General features: G+C 43.0%; 1 protein-coding gene across 4 annotated transcripts in view; it reads right to left on the reverse strand.

Moving 5' to 3' along the window:
* ZNF423 (zinc finger protein 423) overlaps nucleotides 1-26,499 on the reverse strand; it is a 1,297,648-nt gene that overhangs the window by 470,077 nt on the left and 801,072 nt on the right. The gene's annotated exons all lie outside the window — the stretch shown is intronic.

The following is a 26,499-nucleotide window of genomic DNA, read 5'->3' on the forward strand; positions in this document are numbered from 1 at the left end:
TGGGAAATAACACTGAAGTCGGGCTCTTGACAGAATGGGGTTAACCTACAAGGCGAAACATAGAAAAAGATGGCCCAAAGAGGAAACAAGGACTGGAGGCTGGTATAATGATTAAGGTGTTTACATCACAGTACCAAGGTACAAGGTTTGATTCTCACTTTTGACACGTAAATTGGGTAGGCTTAAAAAATGGGCCCCCAAGGGCAGCTATGAACCTATGAATGGAACATGATGGTTGAGGGAGAAGTCACACTTGAAGGAAGACAAATATACACAAAAGAATTAGATGAAATCGAAGAGCTTGGTTTAGCAAAAATATGTAGAAGAGACAAGGAAAGGAATAACAGTAGTGGAAGAGGAGCAGGAAGGTGAAGTAGTTTCTGGAAGGAAGGATCAGAAGGGGTGAAGATGATAAGAAGGAAATGGTAAATGAGACGCAATATGTATGCCATGAGTTAACTTGACACATGGGTGAAAGGCAGATTAAGTCTATCTATGCTACAAGTTTGGCTTTCTTGCTGCCATTTTTCCAAAGACCAGAAGGATGAAATCTACTGAACACAATCTCCCAACTTCTGAGATACAGAAACAAGTGCTAACATGGGTTCTGAATGGGTGAGTTCTTGTGTTGGATTATGTGCTCTTTGGCATTCCCAGTTTGTGACAAGTTCGACCATGTAATAGTAAACATACACACACACACACATATATATATATATATATATATATATATATATACATATATATATATATATATATATATATATATACATATCTATATATATATATATGTGTAGATATATATATATATATATATATATCACACACACATCTACACCCCAAGCACATCATGACGTATTTATAGTTACATCCTTAAAAATGGAATACAAGGTGATCTGTTTTGTGTAATACATGAAATATTTTTTCCTGCAGCAAGATTATTCTTAACAAAAATATGGTACACACACAATCAACATCACTGTAATATGGGACTGGGAAATATACCCTTTTCTCACTACTGTGTGATCTCAGTGTTTGTATGAAAAACAGTATTTTGTGATTTAGATGTTCCAGGTTCATGTCTTGGAGCATGCATATTTCAGTGTCTGTGCTTTGGTATAGGATCATTGGTGGATACTATTCAGCGCTGCAATATTTTGAAGCACCAATTACTTCCATTTTTTTCTGTGTGTGTGTATGTATGTACACACTTACATAAACACATAGATATGTACATAAATACAAAAAACACATGTATTATACATGTGTGTGTGTGTGTGCACGTGTGTGTGTATGTATATGTATATGTATATATATATATATATATATATATATATATATATATATATATATATATATATACACATACTTATTTTGGTCAACAAACAACAAGGTTGATCAGAAAAACATCAACCAAAAAAGGTCAATAATGCAAATTACCACACATGCACCGAGATTATTTCAAACAAAAAAAAAGGAAATAAAAAAAAACGTTTTTTTTTTTATAGGGGTGTGTGTGCGTGTGTGTGTGTGTGTGTGTGTGTGTGTGTGTGTGTGTGTGTGTGTATGAGCACATGCATTTGTGCATTTATTTATAAAAATATGTGCACAAACTTATGTGCTATACACATACAGACCCAAACGCTCACTTCTGTGATGCTGTGACTTTGGTAGTATTTACTTATTTCTATATTAATTTATTCATTCATTAATTGACTGAGTGCCTTGATTTCATTCTGTTCACCAGATGAAGCACCTGTCACGTGATCATATAATTTATAGTGACAGTATGAGTTTGATACCATTGCATACAATAAAAACATAACATATGCCAAGAATCACAGCAACCAAGATCTACAGCAGTCCTGCACTGCAGTTATAAGTTTTGATGCACCTATACAATTATACAACGTAGTATAAGATGCATGCTATTTTAAACAGAGCAAAACAGATGAAGCATGCAGCGCCATTTCCTTCATGCTATTTGTCACTGTTACTTCTGTCCAAATTATGATCTAAGTACACCATAAATATTTCAAAGGTCACTGTGTAATTACATTCTGCTGACACTACAAAAGTAGTCCAACCACATTTACCACCACCAGGGAGGTACTTATCCTGGTATTAAAGCAATTCTCCAATAGTAGTGGAAATGAACCCCCAAATTTCACGTGTTGATACTTGTGAAACTATGCAACAAACGGAAGAAACTGTAGTGGCAACCTTCAGTGCCACAGGGAAATAATTACTTATAGCACTTTGGGGCTTAGTAATACAGTGGCAGAAATAATTCTGGACCAATCGCTGCTCATTTAACATTTAGTAAAACAACTTCTAGTCCATAAAGTCATATCTCAGAAAAGCCTGATTACTGCAGGAAAAATGTATGACTGATATGCAGCACTTTGGTTCAGTTAGGTAGATACACGAAGCTGATGTAAATGAAGTGAAAGAATCTGCATGACATGAACCTATCCGCAGTATTTACATCCTAGCTATGACTTGGTTAAGTAATACTATGTTATGTCATGAGAGGAGGACAGAGTTTAAGTATCCCACTGCAAATCTACCATGGACATGCTGTGCATATAAAGTATAGAGACTGAGAGTGTAAAACCATTATGTCCCACTAGAAATATTTTACACAGCTAAATCACTGCTGGCCAATGTCATCATTTGTTCCTGCTGTAGGAGCACAAAGGCTGCATGTATCCCTAGAATAATATCACAAATATGACTAGAAGTTTCCTCTGTGCAGTGATGATGTGGGCAATAAGTCAGGAATACTTTCAACCATCAGTGGATATTTCATACCAATACTATGTTTTACTGGTGAAGCCATGACACTCCTATGCACTTTTCTAGGGCTGCACCTTTTTAGATGCCATAGTGGGTAATTTCTTACTGACATGATATTTAGAACAACAAGGCATTCTCTTACTCAATTTCATATCACATTAAGGTGCTTCATAGTAAATAATCGCTTCCTGTATCATTAAGAGAAAGTTAAAACAATTTTTTCTCATAAGATATCAGGACATTTTGCTATTTCTTCATGTTTAGCAGGATACAAGTAACCAGATCAAGACTGTTCAATAAAAAAAGGGAAATGTAATAACATTATTCTTTCCCACTTCATATAGGCCTTGAGCATTGTTTTTCATACCAGTCTAACAATACTCTTATAACATGAATTCAATATCAGAAATCAAGGATTACTGCCAACTACACTTACCCACAAAACAAAAAGAAACAGCTGTTTCATTTCATACCACCAGACAGCCTTTATTCATTAGTGGAGGACAAAGGCAACACAAGAACTGCATTCTTCTGAAAAGATTCTTCTGAAAATACTCTTAGCCAACAAAAACAACAGAAAACATAGCAAACAGAATATTATAAATAGAGTAGTCATGGAAAAACAAATGTGAAATCAGATATGGTCTTGGGCCGATTTGTAGGAACAGAACCAAACAACAGGAAAAGGGAGCCATGAAGATTTCAGACCAATCTGTTAAGAGGTAAACAATGTCTCTCTGCATAATGACTGACTATATCAATAGGCCTGGCAGCCAAAAACACAATAAGCTTAAAAAGCCCAGTAGTGGCTGTCAGGATGCAAAGGGCTTTTCTTCCATAATGGCTGTAGCATGAAATTCCTTGGGCATCTTTTGTGCAGGAGCTAAAAAGGTAACTGAGAAGTGTGCTGTAAAATTAGTAACAAGATCATTCTAATCCCTCTGAATATTTTTGTCCAAAGGAGTAGTCAACCAAGGCAATAGCAATTCTGAATTCTTCTCAGAAAAACACTACATAGTCTCAAACTTTTTGAAGCAAATCAAGGTGACTTTAAATCTGAAATACTTTTTGCTTTTAGTTAAGAAGCAATCATTTACCCAGGGTCTGTATTAGACATTCTTAACCATATTGCGTTTGGTAAGTGGAGGGTGAAATGTTTTCCTTCAGCCCCATCACACCATCGGTACTAAAGATTTCTTCATAATGACATCACATTTGCTAAATAAATATTCCATGATCTGGTGTGGATTATGCTGGAAATTACTCAATTACTCATGCCTAACATGATTTGACAAAAAACAGCAACACTAGAGTGACCAAATGTCAAAGCCAGAAGTGAATAAGTCCCAACATACCTCACACCCAAACATGGTATATTGCTATTATTCATTGGCTTATATTTATTTTGTAGGTTCTATGCATTTAAGGCAAAATTTTTGTTATATTCTTCAATTTCTTCTGTGCTGTTCTAGAGCAGAAAATAGTATCTTTGATTTGCTAAAACTTGTTAAATCTTTACATATTTCTTCCTCACTAGACTTGCCCAGTTAACAAAAAAAAAAAACTTTAAAATCCTTACTGTAATTGTGATAATATAAGGTGTAACAAAGGGTTTGTTCCTATTTTTCTAATTTTATTTCATAATGGTAAGACACCAAGATGCTTGAAGTTCCTCAGATTGCAGGTAGATAATTGTATTTTTCTGTCAGGACTAGAAAATTATGTGTATGCATTTGAGAATCTTGAGACAAGAAAGATTGCAATCAAAAAAATGTTTTGAAAGTGGCTTATACCCTCTGTGAAAAAAGAAACAGAGCTGTATTGTGCAAGGTCCTTGTAAAAACAAAAGTTTGACCTAAAGCTTTTAGTGTTGAGTTCAGTTAAAAACAAACAAAAAGTTAATATGCATAACTACAGAGTGTACAGACTGAATGTCTGCAGTCTGAATGCAATAAAGGGAAGATTGTGCTTAAAAATGTACTTACAGTCTCTTATACACAACATTGTTGGGTGCCATTTCATTCCAGATGTACTTTGCTGGGGAATTTGTGTGTGTGTGTGTGTGTGTGTGTGTGTGTGTGTGTGTGTGTGTGTGTGTGTGTGTGTGTGTGTGTGTGTGTGTGTGTGTTTATGTGTGTTATACTTTTTGCTGGCAAGTTTTAGCTGGTATACTGATAGTTGAGTGTGTGGAACAGATTAAGAAAGTCAAAACTACTGTTTATGGTATCTTTTAATGCTTGGTTTGGAAAATGAAGAACCATTGCACACAGCTAGAAACAGGTAAAAATTAAATTTAAATATGATCTGATCTGTCAGCCTTTACATGCAGATGAAGCAGTTTTCAAATTAGCTGTGCTACTGAATACATAATTAGACGAATAAGATGGATTACACAAAATATAGCAGTAGTAACTAGGCATGACAATATGAAGGAGAAAAGCAAAAAGTGAAACTAGCAACAAAAAGTCAAGCATTGAGGTGTGAGTTTGACATGCATAATAGCAAAAGTAGCCATGTTTAAAAATCGCAAAGCACTTTCGTACAGCTTCTCTTTTGGAGCTGCAAGTAAAAAAATAACTGCAATTAATTGATGTGCCCTAATTCGTTTTGAACTCAGTAAGTGACTGGATAGATTCTCAAGAAACTACTTTACAATAGAAGCAGATATGTTCTTATGCACATCTTATTTTCATCATGTCTCTTGTAATACACAGCAGACAAATGTAGCTGCCAAAAATGTACTTTTCCTTGCTAAGCAACAGTGATTTTTCTTTTATGTGGCTGACAATCTTTTTACCGTAAGTGATTAAAAAAAAAAAAAGAAAACTCACTCATGACTGTTAGGCAGGCTTAGCCATTCACATTTATTTGCCCCAGTACATTTTGCACATACGCTAACAGTACAGTACATTAGCCTGTAAAATACTATTTCTTGAATTTCTCTTCACTGATACTGCCACTTGCAAATTTCTATTATACTTAAAACATCTGATTTTATTAATGTAGTTTTACTCTGTCATAGTAGCCCAGCTTGTGGCTGAAAAGGGTCCACTTTAAATCAACTTACCTCCCACTGAATTAATGACCACATTAAAAAATAAGAAGTTATGTACCTACCATAACGTTCCATATCAGTTGTCTTCTTCTCGCCTTCTTTCTTGCTGGTTGGGTTCGGAGCTGATCCTCGGCTCCGACTCGGTCATCTACTAAAGCTCGAGAGCTATTTACTGGCTCAAGGCCGCCCCTTATCCCACAATGCTTGGCACTAGATACCCAGATCTCGTTTGGCAGAGCTAACACCATAGAAAAAAAAAATTTTAAGGACACCTGTCCAAACTACAAGGTTTACCTACAGTACTAAAACAGAGGAGGACGTAAACCAGATAAGACTCAGCCAGAGGAAGAAGGCCTCAAAAAGGGACTCTTTTCAGTCTGTCCAGGCTAGGGGGATGGAGGGTGGGACGCAAGAAAGAAGGCAAGAAGAAGACAACTAACATGGAACGTTATGGTAGGTACATAACTTCTTAATGTTAAGTTGTCTAACTTGCCTTCATTCTTGCTGGTTGGGATAGCGTTCCTAGCACCTTAGTCCTGGGTGGCTCATCGGAACAGACTCTTGAGCACAGTGGAACCAAAAACAGCTCTACTCCTAGAGGCCATATCCAACTTATAATGTGAAATGAAGGTATGAGGAGTGGCCCATGTGGCTGCAGCACAAATAGATTCCATTGGTAGTCTAGCTTGAAAAGCTACCGAAGTAGCTAACGCTCTGGTGGAATGACCTTTAGGTTTAGTAGGGAGTTATTTATGTCTCAGCTGATAAACCAAAGTAATAATAGAGGACAACCACCTGGATAAGGTTACTTTAGAAACTGGCAGGCCCTGTTTGCCCTCAGCATAGGACAGGAAGAGTTGGCCTGATTTTCTTGTTTGCTTAGTCCTATCCAAATAAAAACGTAATTGCCTATGAACGTCCAATTGGTGTAACTTTTGTTCAGCTTTGTTCGAATAGTTAGGAAAAAAGACAGGTAGATCAATAGCCTGATTCAGGTTTGTTTCAGAAGGTATCTTGGGCAGAAAAGAAGGATTAGTCCTGAGTGAAACTCTATCCTTGTGAAACACAAGGTAAGGAGGATGAATACAGAGGGCTTGAAGTTCCAAAACTCTCCTAGCTGAGGTGATGGCTACTAAAAAGAGAGTCTTCCAGGAGAGTAATTTTAAGGAACAGGAAGCTGCAGGTTCAAAAGGAGGGAGAATCAAGGATGCCAATATCAAGTTTAAATCCCACGGAGGCGGGGGATCTCTGACCAGGGGCCTAAGCAAAATAGTCCCTTTAAGAAAGGCCTTGCAAAGTTTGTGGGACATGATGCTGGTTTCTGACAGGCCAGCGTGGAAATTTGCGATAGCAGCTAATTGGACCCTAATGGTGGCAGACGAGGGAACCAGCTTGAAAAAGTTCTGCTAAAAAATCTAGAATGTGATGGACAGGGGCTGTAAAGGGGTCTATATTCCTAGCCTCTGCCCAGAAAGAGAAATGTTTCCACTTACTAGCATAAGTCTTCCTGGTGGTAGATTTGTGCGAAGAAAGGATGATTTCACACACCAGCTGAGAAATATGTGGAAGCCTGGCTAAGGTTGGAAGTGGAGCAACCAAGCTGTGAGGTTGAGAGACTGAAGGGATTGGTGCAGCCCGCCCAACTGATGGATCAAGTGGTCTGGCACTGGGTCCAGATTCCAGGGCTGCTCCAGCAGATGACGATGCAGGAATGGGAACCAAATTTGTCGAGGCCAGTAAGGGGCAATGAGGATCATCCTGGATCCCAATGCGGTCGCCTTCTGAATTAGTTTGGGAATTAGGGGAAAAGGTGGAAATGCATACAGAAGACCCCGGGGCCAATCGTGAACTACAGCGTCTCTGGGGGAGTGGCCAGGGAGGGGGAAGAGAGTGAAGAAATCGTCGCACTTGCTGTTGAGAGGAGTTGCAAAAAGGTTGCAGCAAGGTTGACCCCATCTGCGGAAAATGTTGTCCGCTACTGACTGATTGAGAGACCACTCGTGAGGCATGAGAATAGCTCTGCTTAGTCTGTCCGCTATGACGTTGGACTTCCTGGGGATGTGTGTTGCTATCAGAAACCGTTGAGAGGAGATCGCCCACTGCCAGAGTCTGAGTGCTTCTCAACATAAGGGATAGGACTTGGTTCCACCCTGCTTGTTGATGTACCACACTACAGACATATTGTCTGTTTGAATTGCAATAGTCCCGGTGGGTAGAGAGTCCTGAAGAGCTTGCAATGCTAAAAGCACCACTCTCATCTCCAAGACGCTTATGTGCAGGTGGTACTCTAGAGGTTGCCAAATGCCCTGGACAGTCCTGCCCTGAAAATGCCCCCCTCCACCCGATCAGGGAGGCATCCATGGTCACCATGGCAACAGGAGGAGGAAGAACAAATGGTCTGCCATGGAGTACCAGAGGGGAGACCATCCACCAAGCCAGGTGGTCTTTGCATGATTGGGTGATTGTTATGTTGTGAGACATCGGAAGTTGTTGAAAAGATCATTGGGTAAAGAGCATCCACCGAAGAATTTGCATGTGAAAATGTGCCAGGGGAACTAGTATAATTGCTGCTGCCATGAGACCCAAAGTTTTTAGTACAAATCTGGCCTGAATCCTCTTGCACTGTAGTAAGACCTGCACATGTCGGCGAATGTCTGACACACTGTCTAAAGGAGGTTTTGCAGGCAGCTGTTTTGTATTTAATCTTGCGCCTATAAAGGTTATAGACTGACAAGGCAACAATGCAGACTTTTTGAAATTTATTGAGATACCTAGCTCGGAGCAAGTTTGGATGGTATAATCCCTGGCTCGCAGTAGCTGATGCCTGGTGGAAGCAGTAAGGAGCCAGTCATCTAGATATGGAAACACCTGGAATCCTCGCCGTCTCAGGTGAGCCATAACCACTGCCATGCATTTGGTGAACACCCTGGGGGCTGTGGTGAGACCAAAGGGCAGGGTTCTGAATTGATAGTGACTGGCTCCCAGCCGGAAGCGGAGAAACCTTCTGGAGCACCTGTCCATTTTGATATGGTAGTACACATCCTGAAGGTCTATGGAGCACATCCAATTGTCCTGACCCAAAAAGGGTAGAATGGACTGAAGCGTGACCATCCGGAACTTCGTTCTTTGAACAGATTTGTTTAACCTGCTGAGATCCAAAATGGGTCTACAATCCCCTGTCTTTTTTGGTACCAAAAAGAACGGAGTAAATTCCGGATCCTTGCTGGTCTGCTGGGACTGGATGGATGGCCCTTTTTTCTAGCAGTTTTGAAATTTCTGGCACTGCTTGTTCCCTTAGACCGGGTGGAACATCTGGAAGGGACTTGGTTGTTTTTACAGGGGTGTGGACAAAGGGGATTTTGTAACCCTCGGATATGATGGACTGTACCCATTTGTCTTGTGTGAGGAGTTGCCAGGCTTCTGGGTACAGTGACAATCTTCCCCCAACTGCCTCCGAAGGTGGACAGTCGGGCAGCCCCTCAGGGGTGCTGAAAGGGTTTGTCAGAGAAAGATTTTCTGCTACCCTGATTTTGCAGACCCCCTCTGCCCCTCGGGCGGCGTCTATTATTGTTCCCTCCCCTGCCCCTGGAGGGAAACTCGCCACGTGTGTCAGGTACGACTCCCTGGGGTTTCTGAAACCACATTTTTCTCACTCTTTTGACCCTTAGGGTATGGTCTAGAGGGAGTAGAAAAATGGACTCCCACGGCAGAGTGTGTCTTGCCTTCCTGCTCACACCTGGTAAGGGTATCCTTCACCTGTGGTCCAAACAGAGCTGAACCATCGAAGGGGGTATTGGTGAAGGACGCCTTAAAGGGGTCAGCAAAGTTACATAACCGCATCCAGGCATGTCTCCTCAAAGCCACGCCTGTACCTGCGGCCCTACTCGCCCCATCGGCTGCATAAGAAATGAGCCGCATGGAGGAATTGACGATAGCGTTAAGGGTCGCCAGCTAGGAGTTAATCTTATCCTGAACCCCCGCAGCTGAGGGATCCTGAAGGGTATCACCCAGTTCCTTGAGAAGATCCCTTTGAAGGTGGTTGAAATGGCACAGATAATTCAGCGACTGCATGGAAAAGGTTGCTGAAGAAAACATCCGCTTCCCGTACCTGTCCATTGTCCTAGACTCTTTATTAGGTGGATGGACAGGCACCGAAGGGTAGCCAACTCCTTCTTAGTGGCTGCTGCCACCACCATGGCATCAACGGGGACACCTTTTGTCAAAAATTGTTTGTTGGATGGGGCTGTAATGAACTTAGTTGGCCTGCGGGGAGTTGGTTCCACTGTGTCTTGGGCTGACCATGCCCTTCGAGCCACTACTTCCATGAGTGGGTTGAATGGTGGAGACACCCAGGAGGTGGAAGGGTGAGAACCAAACGCGTCCAGGTATACCGACTCGTCCTCGGAAGGGTTAAGGGCAGTCCAGTTCCCCCTCTGCTTAAGGATCTCTAGGATGTCTGAGAAAGAGACATCCTCAGAGGGGGATCTTGGGGACCCTTCCGAATCCTCCAAGTTGGTATCAGACGTGACTGACTCGGGGGAGTCGACATGTTTCCTCTTACATTTTCTCTTCCAAGGAGGCTCCTCTAAGTGATCAGGGGAGGCCTCGGAAGAGGAAGATACGCACAATGGGGCGACCTGGAGCATCGGTTCTCCACGCTTGGGGTCAGGAGGGTGGACAGAGACCGATGCAGGCACCATGGGGGGAGGAGCCGAAGGGGCTGATCGAGGAGCTGACTCAGGAGTCAGCACGCTCCTCATGACCTCGAAGGCGCCCCTATCAGGCAGAGCAGAGAGTCCCCGCTCCGAAGAGACATGAACCCTCCCGGCACCGAGAGGGACAGTTCTGAGGCCGATTGTCGGGGTCGAGCTCACCTGCACCGAAGCCTCGAGAGGGAAAATGGGGTCGGACAAGGGTCAGATGCCACTCGCCCCCTCGGAGCCGGTGAGGGAGTCTTGGGGCCGAGATCCCTCCAAGGAAGGAACCAATGAAGAGATCGGAGCCGACGAAGGAGCCAAAAGATGTGGTATCGGCTCTGACGTTTCCAAGATTCGAGCCCCAACCAGCTCCGGCTCTGAACACAAAATGGGAGTCGGAGGAGGAACTGATGAAGACACCAGGACAGCCACAGTCTGTTGAGAAGGGCTGGTTAACATTTTGGCCAGGGCTTGCAATTTAAGGAGTCTACTGACCACCCTCTCTAAGTCATGATCGGATAACCTGGAAGACCAAGAGGAGTGGGACCTATGGCTTTGTTCTGACTGAAGCAACGGTGACCTCGGAGCCAAACAAACCGATTCTAGGGAAGGGGACCTAGAACGTTTACGGCCCAATGATGGTTCCGACACTAAAGTCGGAGCCGATTGAGGTCTAGGGATGTCGGCTCCAGCTGGAGCCGAAGAGGAGGCAGATGCTCCGCCCGGCAACGGCTCCGAACTGGGAGCCAACGGCTTGGCGGGCTTTGAGAATTTCCCCGACTGAGGCTTCGCCGGAGATCCCTCTGGCTTAAGTAAGCCTCTCAAAATAAGCTTGTTCCTATGCTCCTGCAGGACTCTCGGGCTGAAGGCATGACAGACTGAGCAGGAGTCCTGCAGGTGTAGGGAAACCAAGCAATAAACACAAGAAGTGTGACTGTCTGTCAGAGACATCTTCTGACAGCACGAGCCACACTTCTTGAATCCTGAAACTTTAGTATCCTTGGACATACTGGCCCAGGGATACTAAAGAGAGAAAAATTAAACTAGTGCTTCAACAAGGCACACAGAAACACTCACACACCTGCACTAGTTAAGCTAACAATTATAACCACAAAAAAACTCACACACACACTCAATAACTACTATCCTTAATAAAAATATACAAATATTACAAGGCTAAACACTACTCCTATAGGTACAACAAGGGTGGGGTTAGCCACTAATAAAGAGAAAATGGGAGGGGGGCTAGAAACTCTCTAACAGAAAACGAGTTTCTTTAGTGAGACAAACTAGGGGATATACAGTCAAACTACACTACAAGGGAAAGACAATCTATATCTAAGAAAATTACAAGGTAAATATTAACTAGTAATGCAAAAAAAATATTAATACGACCTGAGCCAGTAAAAGCGCAACCTCGTAGCTGAAGTGACAAATGAGATCTGGGTATCTAGCGCCAAGCATTGTGGGATAAGGGGAGGCCTTGAGCCAGTAAATAGCTCTCGAGCTTTAGTAAATGGCCGAGTCGGAGCCGAGGATCGGCTCCGAACCCAACCAGCAAGAATGAAGGAGAGATAGGCAACTTAACATTAAACAATTTGTATACATTTGGACCTGTAGTCATGCTCTTCCTAGCCAGAACTTTACTGTATTGTTTAAGGGTTTCAGAAAATTAAAGTTTGCTTCAAAAGCTTTTAAGGTCAAAGTTCTGGTAGGCCATTTATTAAGTACACAAAACCAACAATGCCCTTGTTCTTTTCTGATAATCTGAGTTTGTAAAAAATTTTGCACACTTCTTTTTCTATGACACTTACTGTCAGCAGTGTCACTGATTACAAGCTATGTCATACAGTGTAAAGTCATACTTTAAGAAGACTGTAAGAGACTGATTGCTTCTTAGTTTAGCTCCACACTAATAGGAGGTGCTGTCTCACCCCACCCCACCCGTGGCCCTCAGCTGGACTCCTGTTTCCTTTAGTCACCTTGCTCCATTGTTGTCAAACTTTCACATGAGATTCAAAACACTGCCACCAGAGCCCCAAATATAAACATGCTAATGGGATTTAACCCCATCATGTCCAGCAGCTTTGAAAAGTTGCACTTTTTGCAGCCTGTGAGCAACCCTGGACTCCTAAGCCATTTCTGAAAAATCAGGATATGAAATTGCAAGTCAAGCATATGATAATATCTTGTGAAAATTGAAAGCTATTAAAATGCACAAACAGCAGTACTGTTTAGCAAAAAGTCATACTTATATTAGAAATTAACTATAACTTAAATCATTCTAACAATATTATAATGTTTGAGAAAAATGGTGAACCTTAGAGCAAGCTTCACTGAGCAGAGAGAGTTAAGCCCAGATTATGACCCAGGCAACTTGGGTTCAGTCAGTGCCTCAGATTGTCCATTGGATCCATGATGGCAGGGATAGGCATGTCCACCCAGGGGGGAGTGGGCAGATTGGTGCCATTCAATGTCATAATCCTTCAGAAACAGCCCAGAGGTAGGAGTTTGACCTGCAAGCTGCATATGTTGTTGCTGTCACTGTAGTTACTCAGGAACCTGTACTCACAAGGGGAAGACATAGTGGTCTCAGTGGTGATATGGGTCACATGCTTCTTACCCAGGGTAGGTGGTCAAGACTTATAACACAAGTCTTCATTGTCAGGATGTCTGCAAGGACATAAATCACGTTCACGACTGCCCGAATGACACATTCTTCAGACAGTTCTTATTGTCCTGCTGAGAATACCCAGTAGAGACGAAGGAGGAGAGTCTAGTTTTTCTGGCATGCTTCATGGTCAGCAAGTATGGAGCAAAACAAAGCACACAGAGAAAAAATGACTCCAACCTTACATGTTCTCTAAATATTCCTAACCAAATAACCACACCTTGGAAATTGTACAAACTAAAAAAAAAAACAGTATTAGCAGCACCATATGATTGTAAACAATTTCTTTCTAGAAATTTGTTTGAGATATTTATAAAAACATGAAAAGAAAGTCTATCTGCATAACTGACAATATAAACAAGACTCTGTCAGTCAGGCTGCACAGGGTACATACCAGGAAATCTGAGCAAGGTACATGTCAAGAATCAATGACATTTTCTCTAGAATCATTTAGGGTTTAATTGAATACTCTGCAAAAAGTACAGTTGTGTACACTTACCATAAATGTAGATGTTCGAGTGTATTCACTGTTGCAGTCCTCACATATGGGTTATCCGGCTCCCGGTAGCCCTCAGTCGGCCTGGATACCAGAGTCCTTGGTATATGACGTCGGCCACCGCCGGTTGTAAAGCTGATATCAGTACGTCAGGTATAAAGGGAGGCATCTGACTCCATTTCCTCAGTTTTTCTTGCCTTAACTGTCAGGATCCCCCAAAAGAAGGCTAATCCAGGAATGGTAGCACCCTGGACACATGTCATACAAAAAACAGAAATGCATAGTCTGTGCCTTAGGAAAAAAGGGGAAATGGAGGGTGGGAAACCAGGACTGTAACAGTGAATACACTTGAACATCTACATTTATGGCAAGTGTACACAACTGTACTATGTTCTTCGTGTTTCACTGTTGCAGTCCTCACATATGGGTTTCTTCCCAAAGCTCAGTAAGAAGACAAAGGGTGGAGGAAGGATCACAGGTTGGCAAGGAGGCCCTGCAAAACTGCAGAGGGAAAACCAGCCCTGGATTTAGAAAACAAAGGTAGATTGTAATGCTTTGTGAAAGTATGGATAGAAGTTCAAGTAGCTGCTTCTAGAATGTCCTTAGTAGGTACACCTCTCAGAGAGGCTGCAGAGGTAGAGGCTGCTCTAGTAGAGTGGGTCCTAATACCCTGAGGGGGAACCTTTCCATGCTGCAGGTAACAAAAGTGAATACAATGAGCAATCCATTTGGAGATGGTTTGTTTTGAAATAGCTTTAACCTGAGCCCCAGGAGCAAAACTAACCAATAACTGTTCAGATTTTCGAAAGGATTTAGTCCTGTCTAAGTAAAATCTCAGCTGTCTATGCACATCAAGAGAGTGCAGAATCCTTTCCCCTTTATTTTGGGAATTATTGAAAAATGTAGGCAGGTGAATAGACTGGTTAAGGGTTAAACTGGAAACTACCTTAGGCATAAAAGAGGGATTGGTTCTCAGAGAAACCCGATCTGAGTGAAAAATAATGAAAGGTTCTACTGCCATTAAGGCTTGTAGCTCAGATACCCTTCTAGCTGAAGTAATAGCTAAAAGGAAAGCAGTATTTCAGGATAGAAACTTCAAATCTGCAGAGACAGCTGGTTCGAAGGGAGGCAGAGTAAGTTTTTTCAAGACAAAATTAAGATCCCAAGCAGGAGTAGGAGCTCTTCTGGGAGGTCTAAGATTACTAGCTCCCCTCAGGAACTGTTTCATCAAGGGGTGAGAAAAAATGGGTTGCTCAAAAGAACAATGAGATGAAATTGCTGAAGCGTGAATTTTGATTGATGAAAAAGAAAGTCCACCATTAAGCAGTCCTACCAGGTAGTCAAGTATGAGTGAAAGAGAAGGATAAGAAGAGTCTTCTCCTTTAGCTAGCATCCAAGAGCAAAATCTCTTCCATTTATCTGCACAGGATTTTCTTGTGCTAGGCCTCCTGGCCTCATGAAGAACTTCCACCACCTGTTGGGAAAGATTTAAGGTATTAGCCAGGCAGTTAAATGCAGAGTTTGAAGATGAGGATGAAGGAACTCCCCCCACCCCCCCGAACCAACAGATCTGGTACCAGGGGAAGATACCAAGGCTAAGCCAGGGGAAGGCTGCGAAGGAGGGGATACCAATGCTGCCTGGGCCAATCTGGAGCTACCAGAATAGCCTTTGGTTTTTTATCCCTTATCTTTAGCAACACTCTGGGAAGAAGAGGCAGAGGAGGGAATGCATAAACTGAGAGATTTATCCATGGTAAGGACAACACATCCACCCTCCAAACTTTGTTGTGAAATTCCCTGGTGCAGAAGGATGGAAGGAGATGACTGGTGTGAGAGGAGAAAAGATCCACTTGTGGGGTGCCCCAATGATGAGTGATGTGATGGAAAATGTCCTTGTTCAGTTGCTACTCATGAGGATCCAGAACATGTCTGCTCAAATGATCCGCCAAGGAGTTTAGCCTCCCTGGAAGACACTGGGCTATTAGATGTAAGCCCATGTATGCCGCTATGGACCATAGTCTCATGCTTTGTCTGCACAAGGGGTTAGAGTGAGTCCCCCCTTACTTGTTGATGTACCACATGACTGTGGTATTGTCTGTCCTGATTAGCAGAGTCCCAGGGTAGAGTAGGTCCTTGAAAGCCAGCTAGGCCTGCTGCACTGCCATCAATTCTTTTACGTTTATGTGCAGATGAATCTGATGGGTGCTCCAAGCCCCCTGTATGCCCCTGCCCTCCAGATGAGCCCACCCATGCAACATCTGAGGCATCTGTGGTGAGAGTCTGGCTGGCAGGCGGTGGGCGGAAAGGCAGACCTTTGTTCTGAGAACAGGCTGTAGCCCACCAGAGGAACTCCATTTGTAGGCAGGGAATCGGGAAGAATCAGGTCTAAGTCCTGTGTGTGTTGACACCAAAGATTTCTGTGGTACAACTGAAGTTTTCTCATATGCAGCCTTGCATATGGGTTCATCAAAATACATGAAGCCATGAACCTCAGTGCTTGCAGGAATTGCCTTGCAGAGAGCTGGGTCATGCTTGCCAAGTTCATGAAGTAAGCGGAAAGATCTTCTTGCTTCTGTTGAGGGAGGAATACCATCTGAGTGGCTGTATTCAGATTCGCTCCCAGAAAAACAATCTCCCTTGAAGGAACCAGCTTTGACTTCTTTTTGTTGAGAGTGTAACCCAAAGAGGTGAGAATGTTCTTCACGAAATACAAATCCTTTTCTAGTTGTTCTGGGGAGTTTGCTTGTATGAGACAGTTGTCCAGGTAAGGATAAATCTGAATGTTTCTCTAATTCCAGGTATTTCATAAAAACTATGGGAGCCGTAGATAAGCCAAAAAGCAATGCAGAGAATTTAAAGTGTTGCTCCCCAGCCCTGAAGCGGAGGAACTGCCTGCAACTTTCCCTTATTGGGATGTGCAGATAAGCCTCCTTGAGATCCAAAGTTACCAGCCATGAATCCTTGCCCAGCATTGGTAGTAGTTGTTGAAGGGTGAGCATCTTGAATCTGGGAATCACCAGAAAAGTGTTTAGAATGGACAGATCCAGAATAGGGCACCAGGTGCTCCCTTTCTTGGGTATCAGAAAAAGCCTTGAATAAAAACCTAGGCCTGCCTGATTTGCAGGAACTGGCTCTATGGCCCCCATAGTCAGTAGAGAGGAAATTTGGGTTTCTACCTCTGCCTTGAGAGTTTTGGGTATGTCTGGGTACCCTTGTAAAACAGGGAAGGTGTGAAAGTAAAACTTGTAACCTTGGTTTACTATATTGAACACCCATTTGTCATCTTTGATGGTAGACCATACCTCTGTGAACCTGGCTAACCTTCCCCCCAAAGGAAACCCAGGGTCTGCAGAGGTAGGTACAAGAAGGCCGGAGTCATTGAGAATGCTTGCTTTAGGAAGGTAGTTTAGAACTCCCAGATTTAGCTGAAGAAGAATGCCATTGTTTAGCCCTTTGAGGGGCGGAAGCCTGCCCCCTGGAAGATCTGAAAGCCCTAGGCCTAGAGTGACCCTGTTTGCCAGGATCAGGGAAAAAACAATTCTTAAAAGGATAATGCCTACTAAACTGAGGAGGCTGAACCTGAAGGAAATCTTTTACAGCTTGCATAGATTTTGCCTTATCCTCCAACTTTTTCAGTACCTCCTCAGCCTTATTACCAAAAAGATTGTCTTTGTGCAAAGGAACATCCAGCAATTTAGACTTAACTGGCTCAGAAAGAGGCTGCTCCCTGAGCCAAGCATGCCTTTTAATTATAGAAACAGTGGCTGCTGCTGTGCAGGAAGCCTCCAAAGTGTCAAAACCACAATGAAGTGAATGCTTATTAACTAAAGTGGCAGAATTCAGTAAGTCTTGTAAATCTTTGTTTTCTATCATGAAAGGAATATCTCTAAGTTTAGCCTTAATAGCCTCCAACGTATGCTGCTGATACTTAAGCATGTGAAAAAGACAATTCATGGATCTAATGGCAAGAGTTGCAGAAGTATAGACTTTTTCACCCCACCTGTCCAAGGCCCTAGATTCCTTATCAGAAGGCACAGGGTTTCTAGCAATAGTAGCCTTAACACCCTTGGGGCCTTGAGAAATAATCTCTGGATCAGCAGAAGGGTTTCTAAAAAGGAATTGATGAGATTCAGGAACCCTGTAGTATATATCCGGTTTTCTGGGGGCAGGAGGAACAAAATTAGGAGTTAAAGAATATTTCATGAAAACATCATCCACAACTTCCAAAACTGGAAAAAAAAGACTGGAAAATCCTGACATTCCCATTTAAAATGCTCCCTAAGAGTATTCAAAGTGTCCCCAAAGGAAAAATCTTCTGGAGGGGAGGCAGAAGGGATAGAGTCATCAGCATCAGAATCCTCAAAGCCAGAAAAAAGTTGAGAATGTCCTTCTTCACCAGCAGACATACTGGAAACCTCAGAATCAGAGACAGACAAAGCATCAGGAGATAATTCCCTAGTCCTCTTTGAAGGGGGTGGGTGAGAGCCCCTAATAAGGGAAAGAAGATCACCTGCCATATTAACCAACTGGGACTGAGGTGCAGGAGGGTAGGCCAATGCCTGCTTGTGAGTAGGTTTGCGGCTAGAAGGTGTACTAGCAATCTGGAGGGACTCAGGAGGCCTAGCAACTGCAGAGGCCTGAGCTAAGGTAGTTGGTCTGGTTCTGGTCTCATGTCGAAAAGAAGAGGCGTCAGAAGCCGGTGCTTGCAAAGTGGCTCCGGACCCATCTGAGGTGGTGACAGGCAGAGGGTCTGAAGACGAAATACCAGCCTGCGGCATGGAGGACTCCATAAAGGTCTCGGCAGAGGCTTGCGGCTGAAAATCTGTGGACTGCAGGGGCTGCAAAAGCACCTCACTGACTACCGCTGTTCTGACGACCAATTACACCGGTTCATCATCAGTAGATTTAACCCTGGGCCTGTCGAGGTCCTTGTCTTTGCATTTCCTAGGAAGATCCGAAGTCGAGGGACCAGAAGACGCCATACCAACAAACTTAGGCCAGACTCCGAAATGCTTATACAAAATCTTAGCTCTATGGCATATGGGACGCAGGTTAAAGAAAACACAGTTAGGGACTTTGTGCTCAAGGCCCAAACAAGTTATACAATAGGAATGGAAATCGCGGTGTGGAATCTGTTTTCCACAGGCAAGACAGTTATTAACTTTATCTGACTTTCGTTAAAGCAAAAAAAGAGGATCCTCAATGGGGTACTTATCTGAAGGCGTTTTCAACTTGGTAGTCGGAAAGCGAAACGAAGATAAATGGCCGACCGGCACTAGTGTGAATTGCAACTGCTTCAGGCTCCGCGGCAAGAAAGACTGAGGAAATGGCGTCGGCTGCCTCCCTTTATACTTGACATACTGACATCAGTTTTACAACCGGCGGAGGCCGAAGCCATATACCAAGGACTCTGGAATTCGGGCCGACTGAGGGCTAACGGGAGCTGGATAAAGTACAGTTTTGTACCTACCATAAATGTAGATGTCCGAGTGTTCACACTGCTGCAGTCATTACACTTGGGTTATCCTGCCGTCAGGCGGTCCCGCAGTCGGCCAGAGTTCCAAAGTCTTGGTCCGGCGTCGGTTGCTGTCGCTTCTTCCCTGACGTCAGTGTGCCAGGGGTATATAAGATGCATCCAATGCCATTTTCTTCAGTTTTTCTTGCCCCAGATGTCAGGTGCCCCCAAGTAGGTAGGCAATACATATTGCTAATAAAAAATATACATATAAAATAAAAACAATACCTTCAGTTACAAGCAAATACACCACAAAGGTTGTATAGGATAGAAAGGTATAGATAAGTCCAGCTAGTTCAGAGGGGATGGAGGGAGGGTAACCTGGACTGCAGCAGTGTGAACACTCGAACATCTACATTTATGGTAGGTACAAAACTGTACTATTTTCATCGTGTTACACTGCTGCAGTCATTACACTTGGGTAGAATCCCAAAGCTAAGGTTGGGTGGCTGGTCTATAAAGAGTTAGGATTGTCTATGAGGCCTTGCAGAACTGCAGTGGCAAAACCTGCTCTGGATTTAGAGTAAAGAGGCAGGTGGTAATGCTTGGTAAAGGTGTGCACTGAACTCCAAGTTGCAGCCTCCAAAATTTCCTTGGTAGGTACTCCTCTGAGAAAGGCTGTTGAAGTGGCTGTTGCCCTGATGGAATGTGGCCTAATGTTACTTGGGAATGATTTTCCATGCTGTGTGTAGCAGTAACGAATACAGTGTCCTATCCATTTGAATATAGTCTGCTTTGAGATAGCCTTGCCCTGTGATCCTGCAGCATATGCTACAAACAGTTGCTCAGTTTTCCTGAAAGCTTTTGTTTTGTCCAAGTAGAAGCGTAGCTGCCTGTGTATGTCCAAAGAATGCAGAAGTTTCTCCCCTTTATTCTGGGGGTTTGAATAAAAAGTTGGCAAATGGATGGTTTCATTAAAAGCCACACTAGATATCACCTTTGGCATAAAGGTAGGGTTTGTCCTTAAGGAAACCTTGTCCTGATGAAAAATTATAAAAGGTTCCACTGCCATTAATGCCTCTAGCTCTGAGACTCTTCGTGCTGAAGTTACTGCCAGGAGCAGAGCTGTTTTCCATGATAAAAATTTTAGATCGGCTGTATTCGCTGGCTCAAAAGGTGGTAGGGTCAGTTTTTCCAAAATGAAATTGAGGTCCCAAGTTGGTGTTGGTGCTCTCCGGGGTGGTCTTATGTTTTTAGCCCCTCTGAGGTACTGCTTTAGCAAGGGACGAGAGAATAAAGGAGGATCCGTGTTGTAATGTGCTGAAATGGCAGAGGCGTAGATCTTAATTGATGAGAAGGATAGGCATCTGTCCAGCATCTCAGTTAAGTATTGTAAAATCTGAGGAATGTTTGGAACAAGAGGGTCAAGGCTTTGAGCCTGGTTCCAGGTGCAGAATCTCTTCCATTTTTCTGAGTAAGCTTTCCTGGTGCTAGGCCTCCTGGCCTCCAAAATGACATCCATAACAGCTTTAGAGAGAGGTGTTGCCTGTTTGACTAATGTATCTGCCATGCAGCCAGGTTTAGGGTTCAGGATCTGATTGTTTTGTTGAGTCAGAAGGTGTGGAATTTGAGGCAAAATCCATGGTGGGCCTTGAGCCAAGTTCCTTAAGATAGGGTACCAGTGCTGGCGTGGCCAGTCTGGAGCAATCAGGATCATCTGTGGTTTTTCTTGTCTGGCTTTTAGGAGTACTTTTGAAAGGAGAGGCAGTGGCAGGAAGGCATAAACTTTTAGGTTTTTCCAGCTGAACAAAAGAGCATCCACTTTCCATGCTTGTTTGTGATAAGTCCTTGTGCAGAATTTTTGTAGTTGGCAATTCAGTGGGGAGGCAAAAAGAACTATGTCTGGGCATCCCCATTTTTGTGTTACCATGCTGAAGATTTGTGGATTCAATTTCCATTCGTGAGGGTCCATGATATTTCTGCTTAGATCGTCTGCCAGAGTATTTTCTTTCCTGGCAGGAATTGTGCTTGCAGGTGAACTTGATACGTTAGAGCTGTGTTCCACAAGGTCATGGCTTGTCTGCATAGGGGATAAGAATGAGTGTCCCCTTGCTTGTTTATGTACCACATGATTGTGGTGTTGTCTGTCTTTAGTAATAATTGTCCTGGATGCAGAAGGTCCTTGAAAGCTGTTATGGCATTTTGAACAGCCAACATCTCTTTTTGATTGATGTGAAGATGCATCTGGTCTGTGGTCCACTTGCCCTAAATGCATTTTCCTGCCATGTGCGCTCCCCAGGCGTAATCCGAGGCATCTGTTGTTAGAGTTTCCCTGGCTGTGGGTTGGGTAAAAGGCTGACCCTTGTTTAGGTGACATGCCTGTGCCCACCATCGAAACTCCTGTTGTAGGCAGGGAATCATTGGTATTACTGCTTCTAAACTGTGAGAGTGTTGAGTCCAATCACTTTTTAGGTACCATTGTAATTTCCTCATATGCAGTCTGGCATATGGTATTAGTAGTATGCAGGATGCCATGAATCCCAGGACCTGCAGAATTTTTCTTGCAGGGAGATGGGACTTTTTTGCCAGTAATTGAAAATATTGAGTTAGTTGAATTTGTTTGTCTGGCGTGAGGTAAGCCATCTGGGCCGTTGTATTTAATCTGGCACCCAGGAATATAATCTGTTGCGAGGGCACTGGTTTTGACTTCTTTTCATTTACTGTGTACCCTAGAGAAATTAGCAACCTTTTTACAAATGCCAGATGCTGTAGAAGAATGTCCTTTGTCTCTGCTTGAATGAGGCAGTCGTCCAGGTATGGATATATTTGAATTCCTTTTTGTCTGCAAAATGCAATTACTGGTGCCAGGCACTTTGTGAAGACCCTGGGTGCAGTAGATAAGCCAAAGGGCAGTGCAGAGAATTGGTAGTGCATTGTACCAGCTTTGAATCTGAGGTATCTTCTGCAATTTTGTCTGATAGGGACATGCAGGTATGCCTCTTTGAGGTCCAGAGTAACAAGCCAAGCCTTCTTGCCCAGCATGGGTAGAAGCTGCTGTAATGTCAACATTTTGAATTTCAGAATATCCAGGTAAGTATTCAGAATTGGAAGGTCAAGTATGGGCCTCCAGGCCTTGTCCTTTCTGGGGACCAGGAAGAGTCTTGAGTAAAAACCTTGTCCTTGTTCCTGTTGTGGTACTTTTTGAATAGCTCTCATGTCCATGAGGGGTTGAGGTGCCCCACTGTCATTGTCTGTTTGAGCCTTGGGGTTGAGATCTGCCTCTTGAGCGTCTGTATCTGCCTCTCTGTGGCCTGTCTGACACTGGAAAGGACCAATTCTTTGTTGGCCAATTTCTGCTAAACTGAGGTGGCTGTACTTGTAAGAAATCCTTGACTGTTTGCATAGATTTAGCTTTATCCTCCATTTTCTTTAACACCTCTTCTGCCTTCATGCCAAACAAGGTATCATGCTGTAAAGGAGCATCCAATAACTTTGCCTTAACATGATCAGGTAAACTCTGTTCTTTTAACCAAGCATGTCTTCGAATCACAGAACCTGTAACTGCGGCTCTACAAGAGGCCTCTAAAGAATCAAAACCACATTGCAGAGTATGTTTTCCCACTTGTTCAACTGCATGCAATAAATCCTGCATTTCTTTACAATCAGGAGCTTCTGAGCTTGCAAGCATTTTCTGTTTTAACTGAGCCATTAAATATTGTTGGTACTTAAGCATGTGAAACTGGCAATTTAAAGCTCTTACTGCTAAAGTTGCATACTTTCTTCCCCCATCTATCCAAAGCTCTGGAATCTCTGTCAGAGGGTACTGGATTTTTTGCAATGGAAGCCTTAACCCCTTTTGGACCCTGGGAAATAGTTTCTGGATCAGCAGAAGGGTTTTTGTAAAGAAACTTGTGAGAGTCAGGGACTCTATAATACCTATCTGGCTTGGCTGGAGCAGGGGACAAAGAATCAGGAGATAAGCTGGATTCAGAGAACACATCATCCACAATATCTAGCACAGGCGGAATAGCCAGGGGCCTTTGTTGAGGCAATAAAAGGAAATCCCTGAGCCTTTTCTTGGATTCTGAGTAATCCAGACTTTCCCAATGGAAATGTTCCCTCATGGTATGTAAAGTTTCCCCAAAAGAATAATTCTCAGGAGGAGAGGCTGAAGGGATAGATTCTTCAGCATCAGAGTCCTCATAGGGGGGTAGAGAGTATCCCTGGTCTGAAGAAGAATCAGAGGAAATGGAAACCTGATCAGAGGAATCATAGTCTGTATCCTGCCTAGGCCTTTTCTCAGGAGGGGGATGGGAACCCCTGATTAGAGTAATGAGGTCTTCGGCCATTTTAAGCATCTGTTTCTTAGGCATGGAGGACTGTCCAGGAGAATGCTGTACTTGTTTCTTTGTCTTTAATGGTACCTTTGTCTTGGCTGTTGTTTTAATGGTAAGTTGTGAAGGTCTGAAAACACCCTCAGAAGCCGATGCCTGCTCAGCGGCTCTGGACCCATCTGAGGGATTAGTTTCCGTAGGCCCAATACCTTGAGTTTCCAGAGGCCTAGTTGTCTCCACGTGGGAGTTGGAAGCGGCCTGTGGCTCTGAGGTAGTGGGTGTCAGGGGCTGTGAAAGCGCCTCACTGAGAACCAGCAAATGGCCTAGAAGAGGTTTCATCGTCGGTTTTGGACCTCGGATGCCTGTCTTTATCCTTGTCTTTGAGTTTTTTTTCGGTATTGAGGTCGTCGGTTGGTTCGACGGCATAGTATAATTGAACCTTCAGCCAAAGTAGTGCAAAGCAAAATAAAAACGTCTTTTTATAGTGCATTTGTTAAATCTAGCACAAAACCAACAACTAGTGACGTCGTGATCAGGGCCTAGGCATGGAATACAGTAAGAGTGGAAGTCCTTATGAGGTATTTGCTTCCCACAAGAAATACAATTATTAACTTTTTCTGACATCGGTCTGAGGCAAGAAAAAAGTTTCCCCAACGGGGTACTTAGCTTTATTGTAGACTTCGGATCTGAAATTCGACTTCGAAAATCTCAGGAGTCAGCCAACCGGCACTTGCGAACTGCTTCTGCTTCGGGCACCGCACGGCAAGAAAGACTGAAGAAAATGGCATCGGATGCATCTTATATACCCCTGGTGCACTGACGTCAGGGAAGAAGCGACAGCAACCGACGCCAGACCAAGACATTGGAACTCTGGCCGACTGCGGGACTGCCTGATGGCAGGATAGCCCAAGTGTAATGACTGCAGCAGTGTAACACGGTGAACATGTTGTAAGTTATTACGTTTTCACAGAATTAATGTACATGTGGAAATTTTACACATCTCCACAATAACTAAGAAACAACTAGCAGCAGCTCTATTGATGTGCATTCTGCTTGAGCAAAGACAGTGTACTTTTTGTCTCCCAACATGACATTTCACACTACGTCCCTCAGTGACGCATAAGTATAAAAAGCAAGCAATGATAAATGTATCCACTGCAGCAAATTTTATTTTTTTTTTATTTTTATTTTACATTTGTTGACCGGGATAGTCCGACTGGATATATGTCCATTTTCAGCGGAGGCCCGGGGAGAAAAGCTCCACAGAGAAGACAATACAAGTAAGTTACAATACAGATAGAGGAAAAGGAGAGACATACAGGTTTACATATTATTATGCATTACTTAATTAGATACATTTGGCAACTATAACATTAAACAAAGCTCAGAAGACAATGATGTTTCAATCTAAACAAATACTTTGTTTCTCACAAACCGTTTATTATTTATTAATAAGCTGGTCAGTTAAGGAAGTCAAATCCAATCAATATGAAAAGTACAAAGGCAGCTGCTGGTGCCAAATGAAAAACACCACCAAAAGGGTAATATAGGGACTACTGAGTTAATGTATACTGGAGGCTTTTTCTGGAGATGATGCATTTGTTTTTTTGAAACCATAAACTGCCCATCTCTCCTGACATCAGAAGAAATCCTGTGAAGTGAAAAACCCCTATGAGGAGACCATGTAATATTTCTGGAAATGTTATTTAGAACCCAGGATCAAATAAGTCCTTGTTATACTGTAGGGAACTAACAGTATGTAGCCTTATCATGTATTCTCCTTCACATCTGACAGAACCACTCTAAGTAGCTCTCTTGCAAAATTAGAAACTGGCTTAGGGAACATCTGCAAGCACAATGGGAGTTGTTATTGTTGTGTCTTTCGACTTATCCCGGTTAGGGGTCGCCACAGTGGAACTCCGGTCCGCTAATGTTTGGTAGTGGATTTTTACGTGCCAAGTTACCAGCCCTGGCACACAACCTTCAACGAAGGTATGCCCATTCACGCATGCCTCCACACAGAAGATGCTCTAGCTGAGAATCGAACAGGACAACGTCTTCCTGTGAGGCAACAACAGTACCACAGCACCACTGCCACGGGAGTACTGCTGCAAAATACAAGTATACATCTCTGAGTCAGAAACACCCATTTTATATCGCTGAGGCTTTCAAACCACTGAAATGTTTTTACCCCTTCTGTTTGCATACAAACTGGAAATTTTATTATGACTATGGTTCAGTGTTGTTTATAAACACTGTAAAACATCCAGTAATCATTGTACTCCAAAAGACAAGGCCTATCAAAGACAGTTCAACCCAAGGAAGCATGTTTCCTTCTATAGACACCTTTCTGTCTGATACCGTGAAGGTACTACTTTAAACAGAGGTGCATGTTCTGCTACAGTTAAAACATTCTGGGAAGAGTCTGCCCATAAATCAGTTTCTCACCGGTGTTCTATATATGTGCTTCTAAGTTTAAATCAATATATTTGGATAAGAATATTCTGTAGTCCTAGTATGTGGTAGGGCATGAGAGTCATAAGTCAGATAAATCCATTATCCTACTATTATTGATCAATGCTTAAAAGAAAAAAAGTGTGTCCCAGATAGTTATGCAGACCTCAGCATTTCTGGTAAACTTTACTTCTTCTGCCCAGTACCAAGGTCTAAGAGAACAATCTTTTAAGCGTGGGCCCAAAGCAGAGTCTCCTAGTTTGAAACACCTATGAGGAAGTCAAAACCAGGTGGGCTGCTTAGAGAATTGTAACCTTCCCTTAAATTGTTGAACAGAGATCTAAACCGTAACCTGAAAATAATACTTCCATTACATGTGATGGGATGTAGATCACATTTGGTTTTATTATATACCTGCTAGCCCTGAAGCATAGACGAAAACAATTTTAGTCACAAAAGAAATAAAGATCTCAACAACACATATTGTAAAGCTGCAATCACAAAACAAATCCACCACTTCTTCAGCATACAGTGATGA

Source organism: Protopterus annectens, chromosome 8.part1, assembly GCF_019279795.1.
Source record: "Protopterus annectens isolate FY-2018-M chromosome 8.part1, PAN1.0, whole genome shotgun sequence".
NCBI classification, from domain to species: domain Eukaryota; kingdom Metazoa; phylum Chordata; order Ceratodontiformes; family Protopteridae; genus Protopterus; species Protopterus annectens.